Source organism: Manduca sexta, chromosome 15 (assembly GCF_014839805.1).
Source record: "Manduca sexta isolate Smith_Timp_Sample1 chromosome 15, JHU_Msex_v1.0, whole genome shotgun sequence".
Classification (NCBI taxonomy): Eukaryota; Metazoa; Arthropoda; class Insecta; order Lepidoptera; family Sphingidae; genus Manduca; species Manduca sexta.
Window position 1 is genome coordinate 9989665 of NC_051129.1, and position 22807 is coordinate 10012471.

The following is a 22807-nucleotide window of genomic DNA, read 5'->3' on the forward strand; positions in this document are numbered from 1 at the left end:
ACGAAGTTATTGTACACACAAATCTGACCTTTATCCCCGCAGAAGTGCAACTGATGCAGTCACTATCCGCCATAATTAATACATCCCATGATATGATAGGGGCGAGCTTTCGCTGTATCGGAAACAAATTCCAGACTCCGGGATGATACTGAGTAGAAAAACCCAGTTTTCTCGACTTGGGGATTGAACCCGAGACCTCAGCGCTACAGTCGTACCGTAATACATTCACATCATGAGGCAGCAATTTTTCGAAATTATTGATTTCTCCAAATGAATAATACTATAGTCTATATACTAATATTATAAAGCTAAATTTATTTGAACTCTTTAATGTTACTACTAAACCGCTTTTGAACTATTTTAATATTTTTTTACTAATAGGAAGCAACATTACTCCTGAATGCCACAGGCGACTTTATATCCCGGGAAAATATTTATTCCGGAAGACTTTTTCAGGCGAGCGTAGCCGCAGGAAAAACCATTTCTAAGTCTGTTTTATTTAAAAACACTAAGATGCTATATTATAATTCTTATCCTGTAAATTTACGTAATTGTCAATCTCTTAGACAAAAACAATCAATTATAAAATAATAAAAACACTCAGAAAACAATTTAAAGTTTTTTGTTAGACCTTGTCTCTGGTAACGGATTTCTGTAAAAAGTTTATGAATAACTGCTTAGTAAATGTTATGGAATTTGTGTAATTATAATTTATATAATTTACCGTCACGCTTGGAACCCTTAAGGGTTAGGCAGCGACATAATCGTTATCTACATCTTTTCATTTAATATGAAAATTATGTTATAATTATTTCGTCTACGGGGGTATATCCGCCTTTTGCAATAACGGACGGGCTTTGATAACCATATAGATAAGGGGTCAACAAATCCCCTATGTATCTATACGACTATCAAAGTTATCCTTCAATTAGAATGCCCGTAATTGCAATAAAGGCGGATTCGTCCGTTAACGGAATAGGGCATACTAACTATATTTAAATATTATGTTAAATATAACAATCACTGTCTAATGTTATTGGAAATTTGATTAAATTCTATAAACGCAACTCTCATGTAAAAAATATATTTATTTGTAAGAATCGATCCTATAATCGTAACTTCACACCCGCAGCGAGCACCGTCAAACTATTTATGAGAGATGAAGTCACAACAAGCAAAACGAGTAAAATATTTTTAGTTATGTAATAGTACTGATGCAGAATCCGTTTGTCCGATACAGCGGTGAATGGTGATGGCCCGTCATTTATTACTGCGCATGTCCATTGCAGTCTTTGTCACGTCAAATAATTGTGTTCTAATGAGGGCAAATATGCTCACCAGATGTCGCTTGGAGTATAGTTCCATGAAGAATAGTAAAGAACTGTGGACTTTACCACAGAATAACTTAATGAAGACATGTTTTTTTTTAATGATTGAATTAAAGCAGTTTTCTAAAAAAACGATGCACATCTCGTTATAGTTAATTTGAGTTAAACATTTATCTTCAAATAAGTATTTCAGTGTGGCCTCCAGTGTGATGAGTTCTGGAGTGGCGACCACGAACCGGAAGACACAGCGTAGGCAGGCCCCCCACGAGATGGACCGACAACCTGGTGAGGTTCGCCGGAGTCCGATGAATGGGGCGGCCCAGAACCGGTCCCTGTGGCACAATGGAGGAGGCCTATATCCAGCAGTGGACGATTCCCAGCTCAAATGATAATTGACCTTGAAACTGACACACGACATTATTCAATAGTATGAAAAGACGTAACGCGTCTTACATAGGAAACAGCACCGAAGACCAACGTCCGGCGCAGGCGGCGGATGCTTCGCCGGCCAGTCGCCAGCTGCCGTGCCTATCGACTGTTACCATCGACCTAAATGCTGCCACCATTATGTTTACCGCGCCGCGTCAAGTGCGTATATTCAATAGCACTATACTTTCAATTGTCAATTTAATTTCGTTTATGATGTAATATAGTTTGTCGGCCACAGCGCTTACAGTATTAGTCTAGGTTGTAATAATTGATATCGCCTAGAAATGCAACCAGGGCACCAACTCTTGTCAGCTGTGCTCCGTCCCATGATGTGATAGAAGGCGAGCCGATCGCCGAACGTAAAATTTAGTAAATGTCAGAACGTCTACGACTAGGTTAGCCTTCAAAACGAGGGTATTAGAAATATTTATTTATTTTAATCTTTATTGTACAAACACACACAAAAACAAAACAAACAAACAAAAAAAAAAACGGCACATGTACAAATGGCGGTCTTATCGCTCTAGGCAATGTCTAAAAATAGTGTTAAATACATTGGAAGAGTCACCACCTTAATATATATTAATTACATTAAAATACAGTATGCATTTTACGTATTAATTTATATATTTTTTAAATTTATATCTACAATTTCATTTATTTATAATTCAATAATATCTGTATGTATCTTATTATTTATAGTTATTGTCGTATATGTTTGCCGCAACAGATTTCTTTGCTGCACCTACCTTGATTATCTCGAACTAGAGAATGCCTAGTCAGTCCGCTATCTATAATATCTAATTGTATATGAAGTGCAAAATAAATTAAATATACTTCATAAATAGCAAATGTGATGTAGGATCGGTATTCGCTATGGTAACGGTCACACTCAGTAATGGACATTGTTGCAACGTTCGTTTACAGCGATTTGTATGTCCGTTACGCATGCCATGAAATTTCATTTATTATAGTAATCATTTATGCATGCCGTTTTTCTGTATGTCATGTTGTGAAGCGAGTTGGGATATGGTGTTGGGTAGTTAATTGTGGTGTAATAACGTTATATATTACTTATATCTTACGCTGCTGATAAAATATTCAAAGTATTTTTTATGAGTTTTACAATATGCTAATTGTCGAATAACATATTGGAAATAAAAGTCAAGTTCCTAAATAAATGGCAAACAAAAGAGTGCATTTAGCATTGAAATAAATATTTTTTTTGGATTTTATCGTGTTTTTTTTTTATAATTTTCTCCCGACGTTTCGAAGATTGCAGCCTTTATGGTCACAGGAGGGACTTAGGTATTAATCGGCGTTGGTTGGTTGGTCGTCCGAAAAGTCAAAGTTACAATATCTACCTACATTTTACAAGTATAATTTATTTTTTGTTGTTGATGGTCCGATCTACGCAGAATGAGCTCAGTGTCTTGAATTCAGTGCATTCAACAATTACTATCTATTACTTTAACTGGCTGATAAGGTTACTTGAATTTTGTGAAACATGGTCAGAAAGTAATTATTACAAGAGTCTCTTTAAAATTATTTTTGGTCTGTTCTGGTTTTCAAGATGTTTGTGGCGTTACCCTCTAGGGCTATCGATAATATCATCATATTTATTATTGCTAGTATCTACATGTTTAGAACCTGAGAAGTAATCTAATTATTTTTTTTTATACTAAATATAGAAATACTAAATCATGTCCTCAAGGAATAATTGTTTTGTATAATCGTTTTCGACGGCTTTGTCCATCATCAGTAATTAATGTAAAAACAATTGAGATGACTGAGGACAGACTTATTATAACGGGCATTGGACAGTTACCGATTGCAAGTGACTTAGGTGTATGCGTGGGAATCGGTTCTATATCAGAGGATTCAATGGAGGTCGCCTGTGCATATCAGGAATAGGAAGCTTCTAGCATTTCTTCTTTATGCCTTTATCATGGATTTCGACTATTTGGACATTTGGAATACTAAAGCGATTTTTAATTTAGGAAATATATAGGTAAAACCATTTCTAGGGTTGGGGTGACGCAAATAAATAATTATACTGGATTTATATAATATACTATCCATTGCTGTGCATAGACGTCTCCAGTACTCAGAGGACTTGGCCTTAGTCTAACACGTTGGCCAGTAGCCTAGTACGGGTCGGCAAACTTCACATACCCTCGAAATGCTTTTTGCAGAATTCTCAGGTATGTAGGTTACCTCATTGATAAACAATATACATGTAATTTTGGAACGTCAGAAATGTGTGTCTCGGGTTATGAACCTGCTGACATTAAATTCGGCACGCCGTTCCAAATCCAACTATGCTATCCTGAACTACTGCGAACTGATTAATAGCAAGAAGAAATAAATATTAACTAGAACTCCATTGATCCTATAATTTTAAAGCAAGTATATAAAAGCAAGATAAAAGGTTTTAAAGCCAAGCAAACATTTAAGTTTGGTATTTTTCTGAGTGGCGGTGACATCGTGGTAACATTCGTGTTAGAACATTTTTACGACAAAAAATGCTCTTGTAAAATGTCGGCACTGATTCAAGTATTTTGATGTTTTTTTGTGTAGTTGACACCGGGGATACCTGCGAATCGGCTCAGCAATTGCAGGGGCCTGGAGGGAAGTTGGGAGAGGATATCTTGGGAAGGAAAATGTGGGGGAAGCAAAACGAACCATCTTAGGATGGGCGAAGGTGAGAGAGCTAGGAAATATACAGGCCATAATGTGTAGTTATAATCATGACGTATGCACACAAGACTGTGTGCCTAGTGCCATGGTAAATGTCTCCCCGTGGGCGGGCATCCAGAGGATTCAGGAAAATATTTCTTGCTTTTCAACAGCTCAAATCTCAGAGTACAGTTACCAGAATTTGTATTAGGCTTGCGGCTTCAAACTAAATGCAGTATTTTTTAAATCTTTTACACTTATAAAGTTGTGTCTAAAAGTCATTTTCAAATGGAAATACATAACGTGGACTCCATTCCCCCATGCAGCTGCTAAGCCGCACTCACGGGCCCCCGTCTGCCCTAATTTGTATAACAAACAGTTGCCTCCAAACTTGTGTCAACACTGCATTCCTATCCTGATTATTTAAGCCCTACCGCTGTTTACTGTTCGTTTAACATTTTGAGATAGTTGACCACATGTTGATTTTATTGTGTCGTTTCTTCAATATTTTTATGAGGTGTGGAGAAAATTGTCCCGGTAGCGTAGTTGTACAGCATGCGTGATACGTCACCGCTCTAAGGTTCTGTGTTCGAAACCCAAGTTGGGGAAAGTGATATTGTGTTTTTCTACTCAATATCAGCTCGGAGTCTTAAATTTATGCATGATATGACGATATGTTCGCCTCAATCACATCACGGTATGGAATACACAGACGGAAAAGAGTACCCTTATTGCATCTATGCCTACCTCTTCGGGGATAAAGACGTGATATGTGTTTGAGGCAAAGACATGAGATGTAAAATATTCAACTTTTCCCGTTGAAATCGATGTCAGGACAGCTGGTGCAACAATACAAACTATTGTCTAAAAATTAAGTTGAGTCGCTCTCAAATAAGTGGGACAAAGTGGTACTAATAATTTATGCCCATAACCTTGTGTCATCATTCTTCTTCTTCTAACTGTTTTATCTATTCCAGTATGAGAACGGCGCAATATACTTCTTCAAGCATTTTTAGCGATGAAAATTAATCGGATGAATGAATGGACGGAGCCGCAAGCACAACTCAGAGTAAAAATAATTTTAAAGTACACCCTGACTAAAAAATTAAAACTCTTGCTAGGGGGCGCCACTTTCACTTTGTCGTTTCAAAGTGACATAGTCAGTATTCAGTACCAAAAAATATTCCATAATTTACCGCGACATGGCGAGGTTTTTTATTTTCCCGGCCAAGCTATATCGGATAAGAGAAACATGACAGTTGAAATGAATTAATAAAGGGTTAATGAACTTCATAACAGCATGGTTTTATTCAATTTCCTTTATCGCACGATTGTGTGTTAATTATTAATACCTTTGTATTAATGAAGCAAGAATGGAGAATAATTATTTATGAACGGCTATTTAAATGTCACATTTGCGCTTGTCTAGTGCGGGACACAGCTAAGTGAATCGTAAGCTCTATCACAGTAGGTAAACTTAATTTATTTTTAACCGATTTTAAAAGGAAGAGATTATTAGTTCGACTACAATTTTTCTTTTTTATATTATAAAAAATCTTGAGTGACAGTCTGAGATCAATCACGCTATATAGTTATTTTATCGAGAGATAATTATTTGATTCGATTCCAGAGATAATTATTTGTATTTATACAAGTTTTATTACTTACTAACTTGCTTGCAGATCAGCTTGCGTGAAGAATGTTTTCCGGGATAAATATTTTCCCGGAATAAAACGTAGTCTTCAGCAGTTAAAAGTAATGTAGTTTCTTATTAGTAAATAAATCTAAATCGGTTTAATAGTTCCTGACATTTGTATGTTCAAACAAACTCTTCAGCTTTAGATATTAGTATAGGATTGTTTTCTCTTTAGTATATTATAATAGTGCGTTTATGCTGTGGAAACAAAGAGTTCATAGGTTCGTGTCTTCAGATCAGGCAGTCATAAAATCATGTACAAATTTTTCCATCAAAATATACTTATGCCTAAGTTGCCAGAAAGTGCAATTGTATTCGAAATAGCGATAAGCTGGTATCATAAGCGACGTAAAATCTGCAGAAAGGTAGGCGTTATACCTCTGTTCACCCTTTTAGGACAAAGTCGTGAGTTTATGTGAATTATATTTACCGACGTGACCCGCGTAAAACATTTTTTAATCTCACTATCACGTACAATGATTCAAAAATGTCCGTTTCCGACAAACGTGCCTCTCTGTCAAAACATTTACTATGTATCTACCTAATGTATTTGCACTGGATATAACCATACTTAAATATCTTAGTGGTTTGGTTTTGGTTGCATGTTATATGACAATTTTGTAATAGATTTTTTGTGAAATATGTGTACAAATCATATAGTTTTGATACATTATCTATTTCAGTATAATTGATTAGATTAAAAAGTTTATAAAGGTAGAATAAATTATCTAATTACGTATATTTAAACGATTGCTTATTTATAATAGTTGCTTAGTGGAAAAGAATCTTTACATACTTGATTACAAAGTACAAATTTAATCGTCGTCGAAATTGTCGATATTGTCATTACCTAAACCTATATTAAAAATGAGACCTTTACTAAAATAATTATATTTTACTAATAAATAGAGCCAGTACCGGTGAAAGTCCCCTTTTACTTTTCTTTCTTGATATTTTACGAATATGTCCACTTGATGAGTACACCAAACACCGCATACTGTGAGAGTTACTTGCCCAACTTTGCCTTTATTTACATACCGTAACACCTCCAATTGAGTTTCAACTTTATACCAACACAAAACGGTTGAATTTTCCCGGGTAGAGTGAGGCAATAATGCATCGTTCAAAAGACATCAACGACTAACCTTGTTAGGTGTCAAAAAGCGCACGGAGTTTGAACGTGTTTGTGACAATTTGACGCGATATTGTGTTAGATTTTTCACTCTCTCACTTTATGTTCTATAAACGGTTTGTTTGTGCGAGGTCGTCTCTCATAGATAAAAGACACGCTGACGTGTGACATTGGCTTATTTTTCTTTTGTATTTTCCTGCATCTAATTTATACAAATGTATAGATTTTTAGCAAAAAATATCATTGGGCTGAAGTTTTTCGTATACTTAAACAAAATTTATTCAATATGAATATTGCCTTGGTGGTATATTTGTATTACGGTACAGTCGTAATGCAGAGCTTTCGATTCCAGGGCCGAGAAAGTGATAATGGATTTTCTACCAGTATCAGTCCGGAGTCTGGAAATAGTGCTTGATATGGCAATAGGTTCGCTTCCTATCATATCATCGGACGAAATACGCTCGTTGAAAAGTAGGTGCACCAGTTTACACCTTTACCCCTACGGGGATAAAAGGTATAAGTATGCATTTGCCATTTCAATTTCCAATGCATACTTCACGGTAAGTTAAAACAGTATACGCAAATACTAGTTATGTCTTTCAAGAGATTTGCTGAGGAAACAGGATTGGAAAGGAAAAGGTTTCGTTAGTTTTGGCAATTTTCACTCGTAGATAAGTTATAATACAAGTAAACTCTTGGGCAGATGTTAGTGCTACATAATACTTTGGTCATTAGATTGCATAGTATTAATAACGAGGTAGGAATAGAAAATCAATCTATCAGACACTTAATACAGTATCTAATGACGCGGGCCTGGGTAATTACCTCACTATGTACCTAAATGTACAGTCAGCCGCAAAAGTAGTTAAATAAAATTAAAACCTCAAATCGCCTTTAAATTTTTCTGTCCTTATCTATTTTAACAATCTTTACTATCTTATAAAATAAATTTTAAAGGGTTTAGTTTATTTCAGATAAAGAAAAGAGTATATTTCATTTATACTTGTAAAATGGAAAGGGTTTAGTTTATTTTTAAGAAACAAAAAATTATATTTCAGTTGTAGTTAATGTGAAGCGTTCTGCTATTTTACACTTGTACATCTATTTTTGTGGCTGACTGTACATAACATTCAAGTACTTACATAAATTTCTAACATCTTCGTGAAAGTTATTTTATTATACAACTACATGTTTTAATTACTTATGTGTTTTCTTATGTTTATAAAATAATAGTTGGACATCTAGTTAAAGGGTTACCCCAGCAAGAACTTCGAAGAACTTCGAAGTGAGGTCTATCGAACTGCATTAGGCCAGCGTAGTAGACTAAGGCATAACTTATAAATAGTTAGAGAGGTCCGTAAGCAGCAATGGGTCATTATTTTATATAGAGCTGGTATTATGCAAGACTGCCTCGGTGGTGTAGTTGTACTGCATGCGTGGTACGACAGCGCTCTGAGATCCTGGGTTCGAATCCCGGGTCGGACAAAGTGATATTTGGGATTTTCTGCTCAGTATCAGCCCGGAGTCTGGAATTTGAACCCGATATCGCGATAGGCTCGCCTCTATCACATCATGGGACGGAACACACTTGGCGGAAAGTGGGTGCCCTGGTTGTGCCTCTGCATACCCCTTCGGCGATAGATGATAGATGCGTGATGTGTGTTATATGTAATAAAATAAATAAATTGCATGATTTTTGTCGGTATTGTGGATTTTAATCAGCAGTAAAACATTTAACATCAGATGACTCACTCGTTTGCAGAAGTTTGATACAAAATGAAGCAGTTAACAATCATTCCATTTTTAATACTTTTTAAAATATAATATATTGGTTATTGAGTATTTAATTAACAACCATTACATTATCTAATGCCGTATTTAAATATTTAATAAACAATATCAGTATGTAATAGTACAATAAATATTAATTTCGAGGTGTATTCAATATGAATGAACCGATATCTTACGGCACACGTGGACTACTTTTTGTTGAACGAATGTTGGTCAACCAGAGGCGCGGTGTAAAACTAGATTTTTGACGATAATTTATCCATTATTACGGGATTTATTCGTTATAAGATACTATGTATTTATTACATCAAAATATAATAATATCTAGCGCAAAGTAAATTATGTTTTGATAGGTAGTCTTATAGTTCAATTGACTTAAATCATTTTTACATGTTCCCTATCATAGTTTTAGTTGAGACCAAACTTGTAAGTTACGATGTAGGATGCTCAATGGAATAATTAGTTCGATTTGGAAATTATTTCATTTATAATAACGTTCAAATCCCCAAATATTAGCAGCTTCCGTTGCATACGCTGCGTAAACTGTTACAGTTAACAATTATGTATGAGAAGATTGTTCCCATTAAAAAGTTCTAAAAATATATTTTAAAACAAATCCTCCGCCGCTCCGATCTGCCTGTTTAACGCGATAAACTTAAAAACTAGCAGATTTTGATGAAATTTAGTAACCAGATAATTTAGGATCGTAGTAAGGACATAGTCTCATTTCTATCCCGTGAAAATATATAGCGGGACTTTTATCCCGGAAAACTCACACAGGCGAAACCGCGAGCAAAGCTAGTAACGTGATAATAATCGAATTAGCAACACTTCTATTGACACTCTTACCGTTCTTATCCTTCGTTAACACGTAGTGCAGCGCAACAAGTAAAACTATTTTATCAATCGAAAGTTAATGTTTAGTTGTACGATCACGTACGCATGCCTTGTCTACGTATTATCTAGTAATGGTAACGTAGTTGGAGAATGTTTTGAATGATAGAGAAACACTTTTAATTTAAAAATATTTTCTGTGCCTCTTGGCGCAAGAAGTACCTAATATAATCAATGAAATGAAATTAAAAAAATATATTTTAATGTGTTACTGACTTTACTAAATTATGATAATGAAACATTGAAATAAAAAACACATATATGTGTTAACTTAGTGACTAGATAATTATGATAGAGAAACTTTGTTTAGAACTTTATGTTGTGATAAAAATATTTTAAACCATTTATTTCTCTACACACACATAAATACAACAAAAAAAGTATTAAAGAAAAAAAAATGTGTGCCTGTAATTTATAGGACAACAAATACCTAATAAATTTAAGTTTTTTTTTTATTTATTAACGTTTTACTGCAAGGACTTTCTTAAATGATGTTAGATGAAATCAAGAATGTTTTTTTCCATTTTCGCGCAATCGATATTAAAGTAACGATAAAAATATTTATAGTAATTGGGGCTTTACGTTGACAAAGTTGGGCGTGAAACTTAAGTTTTGTACTCTTCTACCAAACAGTTGTACAAATAAATCCATGTTTGAACGATCCAAATTCTTCTTTAATGCGATTGTCATTCGAAACGAGAGCGCAAACCAGTTTAAATCGGTGCATCTGTTGCGCTCACAGTTCCGGGTTCGATTCCCGCTCATTGTATTGTGTATTTCATTGTTTAAAGCGATTTCGAGTGGCACGAATGGCTTGCAATTTAACCCAGTAAAAATAACGTTAATTGCATTAAATAGACAACTTGCGTTTTTCCTATTTTTTCGAGGAGAGTATGTTATTCTGCATTTATAAAACAATCTGAGATAACTATCGCATGAATCAATCGAACTGACGATATCGCCTGAGGGCATGTAGAACATAAGTGAATTGATTCCAATATTATTGCGGGTTTTGTAAACATTTTTAATCAGTTGCCATGCAACATCAGAAAACCGCTGAAGTTGCGAAACGGGCGCGCGGCGAAGGTGAAGGCGGCAGCGCGCCAGTCTATAGCACGAGCGAGCGGCGACAGCACGCCTGCGTACAGCCGCGCCGCCCGCGCCCGACCCGACCGCGAGCGCGCACCGCCGCACCGCACCACCGCGCCGCCACCGCCGCGCGCGCACTGTCTCCCGACTCGGTACCCTGCGCCTACACCGTTCCAAATTCAAAAAGTGATGTGATGACTGTGATGTGCTTGTGACTAGATTCCCAGTGTGTTGTGAGAATTTTTCTCGTTTGACACACATACGTGAATAACGGTGCGATCCGCTCGATCAACTGGCTAAAATCGAAGTGTTTAGTGTATCTTAAAAGCAGTGTGCCGGAATTTTAACGGACTTGCCTAAGCAGAGGTAAGCACGGATGTTTACAGTTATGCTTATTGTATAACTTGCTCTCGGAGAAAGCTTTCCGACAAGAATCTTATTGGCTGTCGAATGTTTCAGTGTCTTAAGTTAATTAGTAAATACAATTACCTTTTTACTTCAATAAAATTGGAGGTGGAGTTAAACTTCTTTGTTATTTAGTGACTGTCTAAAAATACCTGTTTTAAACGTTTGTAAAATATTCACTGTGAAAATTATTTTTTATTATCCAAGAGTATTAACTGTACATACTTACATATTTAAAAAAAATCATAAATTCATAGACGTCTTGCATGAATATTCAGAAGGTAAAATTTTTAAAGTTACCGACGAAAATGCGAGGGAAAACAATGCGGGAACGGTTGACATCCAGAATGAACAATGCCGGGTGAAAATATCTGACTCACGCGCACACGCGAGCACATCTCCTGTTTAGAATAAATTTACTTTTAAAATGAGCATTGTACTTCTATTTAGTAAACAATAGACGAGAATTCATCTGCTTTTATTTAATTAATTATTCTTTGCACAACATTTTCTAAGATTTGTGCAGACGGTTTATTTTTAGCAATTCCAAATTTCAGTACGTGAATTCAAATTTATAGGATATGCAAATATAATACCTGAATCCTACTTAGTTCAAGAAGATGCATGAGCTCTAATAGCATCAATATAATATGCGAAAATTCATCAATCATTCTTTATACCTAAGTACTTAAGTACGCACCTAGATGAAGAATTTTAGATAGGACACATTCATGTATAGAACTACGAATCGTTTTAGTAAAATAAGTTATTTATTATGATAAATTAAAGTAAAGTTAAACGGTGTAGTGTAAGCGCCGCGCGATACTAGTTCTCCACTTTTAGTTGTGAAACGGTAGGTAGGTACAAACCGTTAGCTGAATATAATTGCACTAAAACCGACTATTACAGATTACAATAATGACCACGCAAATGGAACAAAATCAATTAATAAGACAAAGACATAGAAATAAAAGTTTACAATTTGAAAACAACTGCGCAACTCTGGTGACAATGTGACGAAATCGGCATGAAACAAATTGAAATAGATATTAGTGTATTGGTAATATCTTTTATATTATTTAATTTACTATTAGAAACAGACATGGCTAATGAGAAAGATGATGATAAACACTCCTGGTGTTTATATACAAAAGATATATTATTGAGGAACCATCAATAAACTCGATAAGCATAGAAATTTTGATTAATCATGATATTCGCAAGTTGTAATTTCTGTTTGTTTATCTTAATAAGGCCGTTTACAGACAAAAGATTACGATATGAAACTCAGCGTGTAATAACCCCAGTTTCCCTAGAGACAATGATTGATTGCTCCATCAATCAATATTTATGCGTAAGAGCACAATCCATTGGCTTGTAAAATGGCTTGTGTGATTTCTTTTGCTTCGCCAGTTGTATTGGCTATGTACACTAGGATTTATAGAGAAGCTAACACTGGACTATGATAGATCAATATCATGGTCTATTTAAAGATTATCCTTTATCATGATTCATAAATCAACCAACCTTATTTAGACCACCCCAACTTTATGACAAAATCAAACAGAATAAGGCATGTGAGGCATGTTTATCGGATAACTTAGAAAAACTTTGCCCCATGTCACTTCAAATAACACCTAGCAATGGATCTTCAAAGAATCTTGTTATCTTCCACAAACAAGTATGTTAACAAAGGCGTCTATCTTTTGAAAGCGCAAACATTGGAGGTTGTAAAAGCTCCCAACTTGATAAGGCTTACTAAGCTCCGACCTTGGTCTCTTATCAATTCTGTGTTCTGTCTCAGGCACTTGTTAATTTTTTTTGTGTGCTTGATATGTATTTTTTTTAAATGTCAAGTCTTTACAGACATGGATAAGTAAACATTAATAAATCTCTAAGTTATTTATGGTAAAAAAAATCTTATTAGTGCACAAAGACGTGTATCACCTTTGAGTTTATCTTTAAAAACGATGATAGCCTAAGTAGGAGTAGAACGGACTGCCAAGACGAATGTTTGCAGGTTCAAAACCCAAGGGAACATACTCTGCTTTTTAAAAAAAATTATGAGTGTATTCTTTGTGAATTATCGGTGAAGGAAATCATCGTGGGCAAACCTACGTACCTGAGAAGTTCTCTATAAGAATTTCAAAGCCATGTGAAGTTCAATCCGCATTAGGCCAGAGTAGTAGACTAAGGCCTAATTCCTCTCAGTAGTATAGCAGACCTGTGCTCATCATCAGTATCTAGATATCTTTAAAAAATAAAAAGACAATTTTATTTTCACTTATTTGAACGTAACCTCGCGATTTATTCCAACAATAAAGTGACTGTAACCTTTTGATATGGACGGATAAAGGTCAAGAATACTGTTTGTAACATTAATTTTATATGTCCACTTTTAAATGCCAGTTCTTAGTTCACTCTTTTTAATATAAGTTCTAAAAACATTTATAGCATTGGTTTTATAAAATTCCCAAACCTTCAAAAAACAACTAGTAGACGTAAAAGGTTAATTACTTCATACCTGTATTCAAATTAAAATTACAGCTATGGTTTTTATTTTTGCTATTGAATGTCGAGATGGGCAATACTTTTTTTTCCTAACTACATTTGTTAGCCTGACAAGGGCCAGCTTATATAAACACACCGGACTTTTAGGTAAACGTTTTAGGCGCTCGCAACTCTTTTAAGCGATCATGCTGAGGGCAACCCAGTAACAGGAACCTCAGGACGGTCACTGGAAAAGGATGAGATATGACAATAGGACTTCTATAATGATTTCTTATGTTTACGAGAATGTCAGACATTAAAATTAAACTACAATTCGGATTTTTTTAAATTTTAAAACATTTATAATTGTAAAATGTAGGTAGATATTGCAACTTTAACTTTACGGATGAACAACCCCTCAGTCCCCCCCGTGAAGGTTGCAAAGTCTTCGAAACGTCGGGAGAAAACTAAAATATAAAAAACCGCGATGGAATCCGAAAAATAGTTTAATTTTAATAGGATTACTCATAAACAGTCGCCACACCAAACTGATTTACAAAGTATTGCGTAGCGCTTTACTGTGCTCGTCCCTCTGAGATAAAAGATGTTAAGTCTCATAATAGCCAGTAATTACGTTGGCTAAAATGTACAGATTTTAACAAACAAGTAACCTAACAGTGTTTTTCATTTTGATGTTATTACCCGTCGAATTAAAAGACCGTGTGTCACGGTTGTTAAACGTATTCTCTTCGGATAAGTTATGCCATTAAATTAGTACTTTTTGCGTGGCAACATTTTTTCTATTTCTGACGGTCTATTAATTTTAAAACCGTTCTTTTGGGACGTTATTTTCGGTTGTGCGCAATAGTTTGTCTGCCTTTGCCTTATTTTTAATAGCTTAGAGCGAGGTATTGTCATTTTAAACAAAAACATAGACGTGAAAATAATGGCCGACTAGGCTGTATGGCTGAGAACCTTTGCCTTTTAAAAACAAGGAGAAAATAAAATAAACAAAAAGCATATTATGATAGTCAATACTTAACTTATCAAAAATTTATATAATTTTACTTTGCGATTTAACTAATTTATTCGCACTGAACAAGAGGATTTAGGTAGTTCATACACTGGAACTATATTTACGGTCGATTATTCCTCATAGTCCCGTTTCTTTTTACAGTAATATCAAATAACTCAAAGAATAATAAAATTATGTATTTTTTGTCGCTGAATAACGTCATTTCTATGTATAAATCATATATTAATCCGCAAATCGTGACTAAACATGAGCATCTTTGTAATGACGTGTTTGTTTTCCTCATTGGATTTCTAGATTTTAGATAAAAAAGCAAAACTTCTTATTTAAACCTCCTTTTTTATTTTTGTAAGGAATTCTTTCGATTTTGAATTCAGAACGCTACATATTCGAAATTTAAAATGCTCAAAAATATCAGTCAAGTTGACATTCTACGATATTGGAAAGACGTTGGTACATGAGAGTGGGGCGCAATATAAAGCGCCCCACTTAGCCGGCCACGAGCTTTCCACCCACTCTTTGATACATTAAGGGCGTTGTAATTGGACCAAGGAGACTTATTGTGTATGTTTGTACAAGCAAAATCTGATAGTTTATGGGGTTCACTAAATCATATGATCGAGATCCATGCAAGGATCTTTGGGAGGCCTCTGCCTAACATTGGGACATTAGAGAATGACAAACACAATTATAACAAAAGTTTTTTGAGAAAAACTGCGCAGTTTATTACTTATATATAGTTGTCGTTCTTTGTTTTACATTATAAACAGTGCGGATACTTAATTTTCATAAAGTCAGGACAAAAAACTTTATAAAATTTACAATTATACGTAAAAAAGACTTGAATATGTTTTTTAAGCACTTCGTGATCATTTAGTTTCTTTGTCTTGATACATATGTAAATGAGTTTGAATCTCTGTATATAACAAAATAAATGACAAAACCAATGAGCACTCTACTTAAGTGCTCGGTTTCAAGGTAAGACACGAGACACGAATGACGGATCTGAGACAAAGTCGTGAGTTCAAAATCCGCTTCGACTATTTACAGATTGGCAACATTGGGCGCACCGTAAGGAACATTTCGTAAGAAACTTTATAAAATTTCGCTTCAATTGATAGTGAAACTTGACGTAGGCCCGACCGCAAATTGATATCAACCCAAAGTTGCGTTATAAAAACTGTTCCAGCGTAGACTGTTATGTATTTAAATAAGTAAGATACATTGTTAACTACTAATTAAGGATTTAAATAATGCAAAAAACACATTTGCACGGTCTGGCGCCTCAATCACTAGACCATTAAGACTGAAAATTGATATTCCGGGATATTATCAATAGATCGTAAAATTTTATGTATTTGACATTCAATTTATTGATCAGAAAATATTAAAGTTGTTAAGTCACCTTACTGCATTTCGTTTTTTGTGACTCATCCAACAGATTAAAAATATATTACAACACTCAATTTAATTTATGTCCCAAGAAAATACTGACTTAAAACAAAGATACTAAGTTATGTTTTTTAATGCAAATGAATCACACAACATTGTAACAGTGGAGATGGGAGAACAGAAAATGTTATATCAATAAAATAGACAGCAACATGGTAGTTATTTGAGCGGACAGTGCGAAGTGTCGGACCTCGTCTCGACCTCGGTCCAACCTCGCGACCACCGCATTCACCGATGCGATTGGCTCCAATGCAATCGCCTCCAAATAATGATTTTTTATATTCCGCGTCACGATATCACGAAATAGTTTGGCACTACTTTTTTTAATATCGTATAAAACGAAACGGCTCTTTAAAGTGGTGCAATTCGAATTTTAAAACGTTCTCAACGGAACGAATGGGTCGTTGTTTTGATTTTGCCGATAAACCCGCCATTTTGTTTCATTTCTTTCGAGTGATTCGGTTTTTTGGTTTCAACAAATCCGTTATATTAGAAATGACATTTTAACAAATGCTTCGGTAATTCGTTTTGAATTAAGTAATTTTGCATCACGAGGCGGGACAGATTGATAATTTTATCAAGAAATTGACTGAGAAATAAGTTTTGTGGGTAGTTTGTAGACAAAAAACATAACGTTGTATTTTTTCAAAAAAATATATTTTATCACAGCTTATTAAGAACAACGATTAAAAAATCGTAGTTTTAAATTGGAAACTGATACTAACTTCACGTGGGTACATGTTTTGTAAACATGTTTAATGTTAATAAATCCGTTATGACATAAAATATCTCCGTCCCTCGTAATGAATGATTACAAATTGCTTATTTTAAGAAACTAGTGAACTATGATTTTACTGAATATACATATTACAAAATCAAAACATAAACATTACTTATTAAATATGTATAACTGTGAAGTGCCTACCTACATACGTATTTTGCTAACCACAAAAACGTAATAAATAAGAATTTTTAAAATTGGGAAATATATCTGCTCATGGTATGCGCTAACGCATTTAATTTGCGAATATTCCACCAATTTGTTTCGTGGGGGATAATTATTTCGAATATCTTTCTTTATCCGAAAAAGAGGCATTTGACCTCAAGTGGGTTAAAAGAGGATTATAAAAAAACAACTATAATAAGGAAAATGTGTTGTTCCATCTGTAAAACCACAAGGAAAGTCCCGACGACCTTTTTACCAACGTTTTTTTTTAACTTTTGCTGTTTTTGTTGTTAATAAAATAAATTGTTAGTGAATAAGTCAACGAGGTTTTAGGTTATTGTTTATTTTCTTGTAGTTTTTCTAATAATCTGATCTTATATTACTTTAATTCAAAGTTATTTTTTTTTTATTGAGATTCACAAAAACACTCACACCGCACGTTTATCCCCGAAGGGGTATGCAGAGTCGCAACCAGGGCACCCACTTTTTGCCAAATATGTTCTGTCTCATGATGTGAAAGGCGGCGAGCCTATCGCCGTATCGGGCACAAATTCCAGACTCTGGGCTGATACTGGGTAGAAAAACCCAAATATGACTGCTCGACTCGGGATTCGAACCCAGGACCTCAGAGCGCTCCCGTACCGCGCATGCACAACTACACCACCGAGACAGTCAGATTAACAAAACAAAGACAATTCAATATAGTGAATCTGTAGTTATACAACTTTACACTCAGCGTCTCAGCATTCAGTTGTATGGTTCTTATAAAAATGTATATCGCCACGTAAGTGCTCTTTTGCTACCAATAAATTGACTTAATTCCAAAACCTACAAACATCCGTGTAAATAAACTACGGCCTTGTATGCTTCCTGATATAATTTTAATAGCCACAAATAACTAGTTTGCTTTTGTATATTTATTTTTAATTGTTACAACCTTTTCTTTGAAACATATGTGTTGAGTTTACAAAGGTAGGATTTATGGGTTTTGGAAGGTCAAATTATTCTAATAGGGAATTTAGTTTAAGGTCACAGTTGCCAGATATAAGGACTTCGGTAAAATTTTTTGAGATAACCAATGTTTATGTACAACAGCCCTATATCTTCACAGCACTATCAAAGGTATTTTCATCTCATTTTGAAAATATTTTGAGGAATTATTCTTAGTAAATATGATTGTTTTGATGCTAGGAATTCGTATTAATTCCCTTGTAAAATTCGAATTTAAAAGATTTATTATTCTTCCAATATTGAAAAGCATAGTTATAATTTAAAGTTATGACGATACGATGGATCATAAGCGAATAAATTTAGTTATTTTGTCTGAAACGGATCATATTTATATTTATACCTTGACCAGGAAAATAAAAAACCCGTTTTGGGGGCATCAAAACTGCTTTTATGTTTAAAAGTAGGTATTTTCAGTATTAAAAAAAACACTAATATTGTTGATGCCGTGTACCTTTTCTTACTTTACTTGTACATCATATTAATTTGCAACTAATAAGTACTATTAGATAGACAATTGAATAAGTAACATTTCGATACTTTAAAATTTTCAGAAAGACTTAAAATTGTTTTTTATAAGCATTGACGTATATTATATACACACGAACGTCCATATAAACTATTTGTTCAAAATCTGAACTGTAACGTTATAATCTATTTATTCACTTGAACAACAAATTATTTTACTTATTTGAGTAATATTTCTTATTTACTTGTATTTAGACTTGTGTTTTTATATTATGAGCGCCACTCCGTAGACAGCCACAAGCATCAATATTGGCACCATACTAAAATCGGTTTGTATGGATAATAGTTCAATTCAGTTAAACACATTGAATGTTCGGAACGCAAAATCTAGTACGTAGTACATATATATCGAGGTTTAAAAGTAATTATTCGTAAACCTTTACATATTCCCGCCCGTAAATGTATGGAACGTATCCTCAAGGCCGTCTGCTTGGGACCTTAACTTGTATCTTTAGGTTCGATACATAGTTAGAATTTTAATGATCACTTGATATTTAAAGTCAATATGTTTTGACTGAAGATAAAAATTATAGTGTTTTAAAACGGCTATAAAATTACCATATTAGCTCAGACACACCTATTAACCTTTTCTTTGGTACAGTTAGATAACGTCATCGAGTGAACGATCACTTGATTTTATACCTGTCTCATTTTGTCTTATTCTTAAAATATATTTTCGTCTCGCTCGTGCGATGTCTTCCGGGTATAGTCTTACTATTCCATCTTTTATAATTAGTTAGTGTTGTATGTTATTATATTTTAACTAGCTTTTGCTCGCGGCTCCGCCCGCGTTATAAAGTTTTTCAGGCTAAAGTTTTCCGTTATAAAAATAGTAGTTTCCCGGGAGCCTATGTTCTTCCCAGGGTCTCAAACTGTCTCCATACCAAATTTCATCTTAATACGTTGGGTAGTTTTTGAGTTTAACACATTAAGGCAGACAGATGCAGCGGGGGACTTTTTTATATTATTTAGAACTTTTAAGTGAAACAATCCCGTCATACATCATTGTTGCATAACTTTAACCGTTTACGCAGCGCAGGCAACGGAAGCTCTCAAAACTCATAATTTTCCCCGTTTTTGCAACATGTTTCATTACTGCTCCGCTCCTATTGGTTATAGCATGATGATATATAGCCTATAGCACTCCAGGAACAAAGGGCTATCCAACACAAAAAGATTTTTTCAATTCAAACCGGTAGTTCCTGAGATTAGCCATTACTGCTCCGCTCCTATTGGTCATAGCGTGATGATATATAGCTTATAGCGGTCCACAAATAAAGGGCTATCCAACACAAAACGAATTTTTCTGTTGAAACCGGTAGTTCCTGAGATTAGCCATTACTGCTCCGCTCCTATTGGTCATAGCGTGATGATATATAACTTTGAGCACTCCACAAACAAAGGACTATTCAACACAAAAATATTTTTTCAGTTCGAATCGGTAGTTCCTGAGATTAGCCATTACTGCTCCGCTCCTATTGAATATAGCGTGATGATATACAGCCTTTAGCTCTCCACGAACAAAGGGCTATCCAACGCAAAAAGAATTTTTCAGTTTGGACCGGTAGTTCCTGAGATTAGCCATTACTGCCCCGCTCCTATTGGGTATAGCGTGATGATATATAGCCTATAGCACTCCACGAATAAAGGGCTATCCAGCGCCAAAACGAATTTATTTGGACCGGTAGTTCCTGAGATTAGCCATTACTGCCCCGCTCCTATTGGGTATAGCGTGATGATATATAGCCTATAGCACTCCACGAACAAAGGGCTATCCAACGCAAAAGAATTTTTCATTTTGGACCGGTAGTTCCTGAGATTAGCGCGTTCAAACAAACAAACAAACAAACAAACAAACAAACAAACAAACAAACAAACAAACAAACAAACAAACAAACAAACAAACTCTTCAGCTTTATATAATAGTATAGATATTCATTTTACTGTTGAACCTAAAGTTTTGGTATTTTTAAATCTAAAAGTCTACAATATGTTATCTTTACTTTGGTATATATATTTTTAATGAGGATAGCGTTTCGTTAATTAATACAATGTTACTAAAGTTGTTGCTACCATGCATCTTTTCTTAGCCTTTACGACGCATAATTACGGGCGGGTATATGCAAAGAGTACGAATAAATACTTTAAAAAATCAATTTTAGATATTTTTGAAAATTTTGAATTACCAAAATGTTCCTTATTAAATTGTTTGTCTAATAGTGTTAGTATAATTTTTATCATTACTTTGATTTTTAGCATTAGTTTTATTTTATATATATATTTTATCTATAGCGTATAAAGATGGGCATAAATAGTCTTTCACCTAAAACAGTAAAACATGCGAATTATCTTTAGGTGTTTGTGCTAATTAATATTTAAAGTCTATTTGTCAATTAGCAGCAAACATTGAAAACATGTGTTCTTCACATAAGTTCAACACATCAAAAATGTTGATACGATAATACTTTTCTTATAGCGTCACAAATCGATAAGTAAACTTGAAGTTCCCAGTAATTGCCAACTAACGCTGTATTTCTTTACCACTTCCGTAAATAGTAGAAGTTTCACTTTAAACGTTGTATGATGGTATATGCATTGCTTTAAAGAGTACGTTCAAATTTTTATTGTTCCCAAACCGAGAAATCGATTTGAGCGGATCTCCACAGCTAAAGTCTTGTGAATACCTTGAATTTGGACACGACTATCTACACCTTACAATCAGATATTAGGGATAAATGAATGAGTCTACGTATTGTTTGTGATAATAAACAATATTGTATATTCAAGGGCTACGTTGTATCTGAGAATCGAGTTCTGTATTTTTTTTATTCGAAAAGATAATATTTCGGTTTTGATTTCTATTTGAACTGTTGTTGAAAATTCTGGCGATAGGTTCATCATCTTTAGTATCACATAACGGCAAAGTTTGGGTATACTTTTTGCCTACCCCATCATGGTTAGAAGGTGTGATTGCCTAAATTGTAAATAAAGTATTCACTTACACCATTAAATATAATTTGCGTGTTCAGCAAGGTCATTTAATATATAAATCTATCAAAACAATCGACATTTACATCAGACAGTTTGCGGTTAATTTTATATGCCATAATACCATATAGCGAGTAAATGGCAACCCAGATAATATCGTGACTAAGAACTTGATGGTGATGCAATGTTGAGATATTTTGTAATTTTCTGCCAAACTCATTTGGAACGGTGTTTTCCGAGTGTTACTTGTCCTTTAAACGAGGCTTAAAAAGAGTGCTCACTTCCAGGTAGACAATGGCTTGCTGTGCCTCTAGCATTGCAAAGTCTAAGGGCGGCATGCTGCTTACCATCAGGTGGACCGCTTCTACCAAATATTTTGTTAAGATATTTTCATATACCATTTCCAAAACCAATCAACAATCATGCATCCAAGTTTATTCGTAACCAACAAGACAAATTGCAGAAACTATGTAACAACTTTAATCAGTTTTTCCCCAACACCTCCGAGACAATGGCGTTTAAAATTACCGCCGGTGCCGAATTTCAATGCATTTCGAAAGTGTCCGTAATTTGTATGGAAATTGTCGGGGCCTTACGTGTTGGCCCAGATACCTTGTTACATACGTTAACATTGCCTTTGACTTGATCCTGAAAATCTTTGACCTTATTTTAAGGTTGTTGGGTAATATTGTTTTTTAAAGAAGTCGTTAGAATTTATAGTTAGGACCAACTCTTAGAATCTTCGACGATATTATTCTTTATCCGTTACTTATATTTAAATAAAAGCGCTATCAAACCTTTGATGATCAAATAATTCGAAAATTTGTTTCTGCTAACTCTTAACCCATAAACACATTTGATTTAAAATTTGCATCCATTTGTTACCTTTATTTTCCTTTTTGTCCTTAAGTATCAGTTT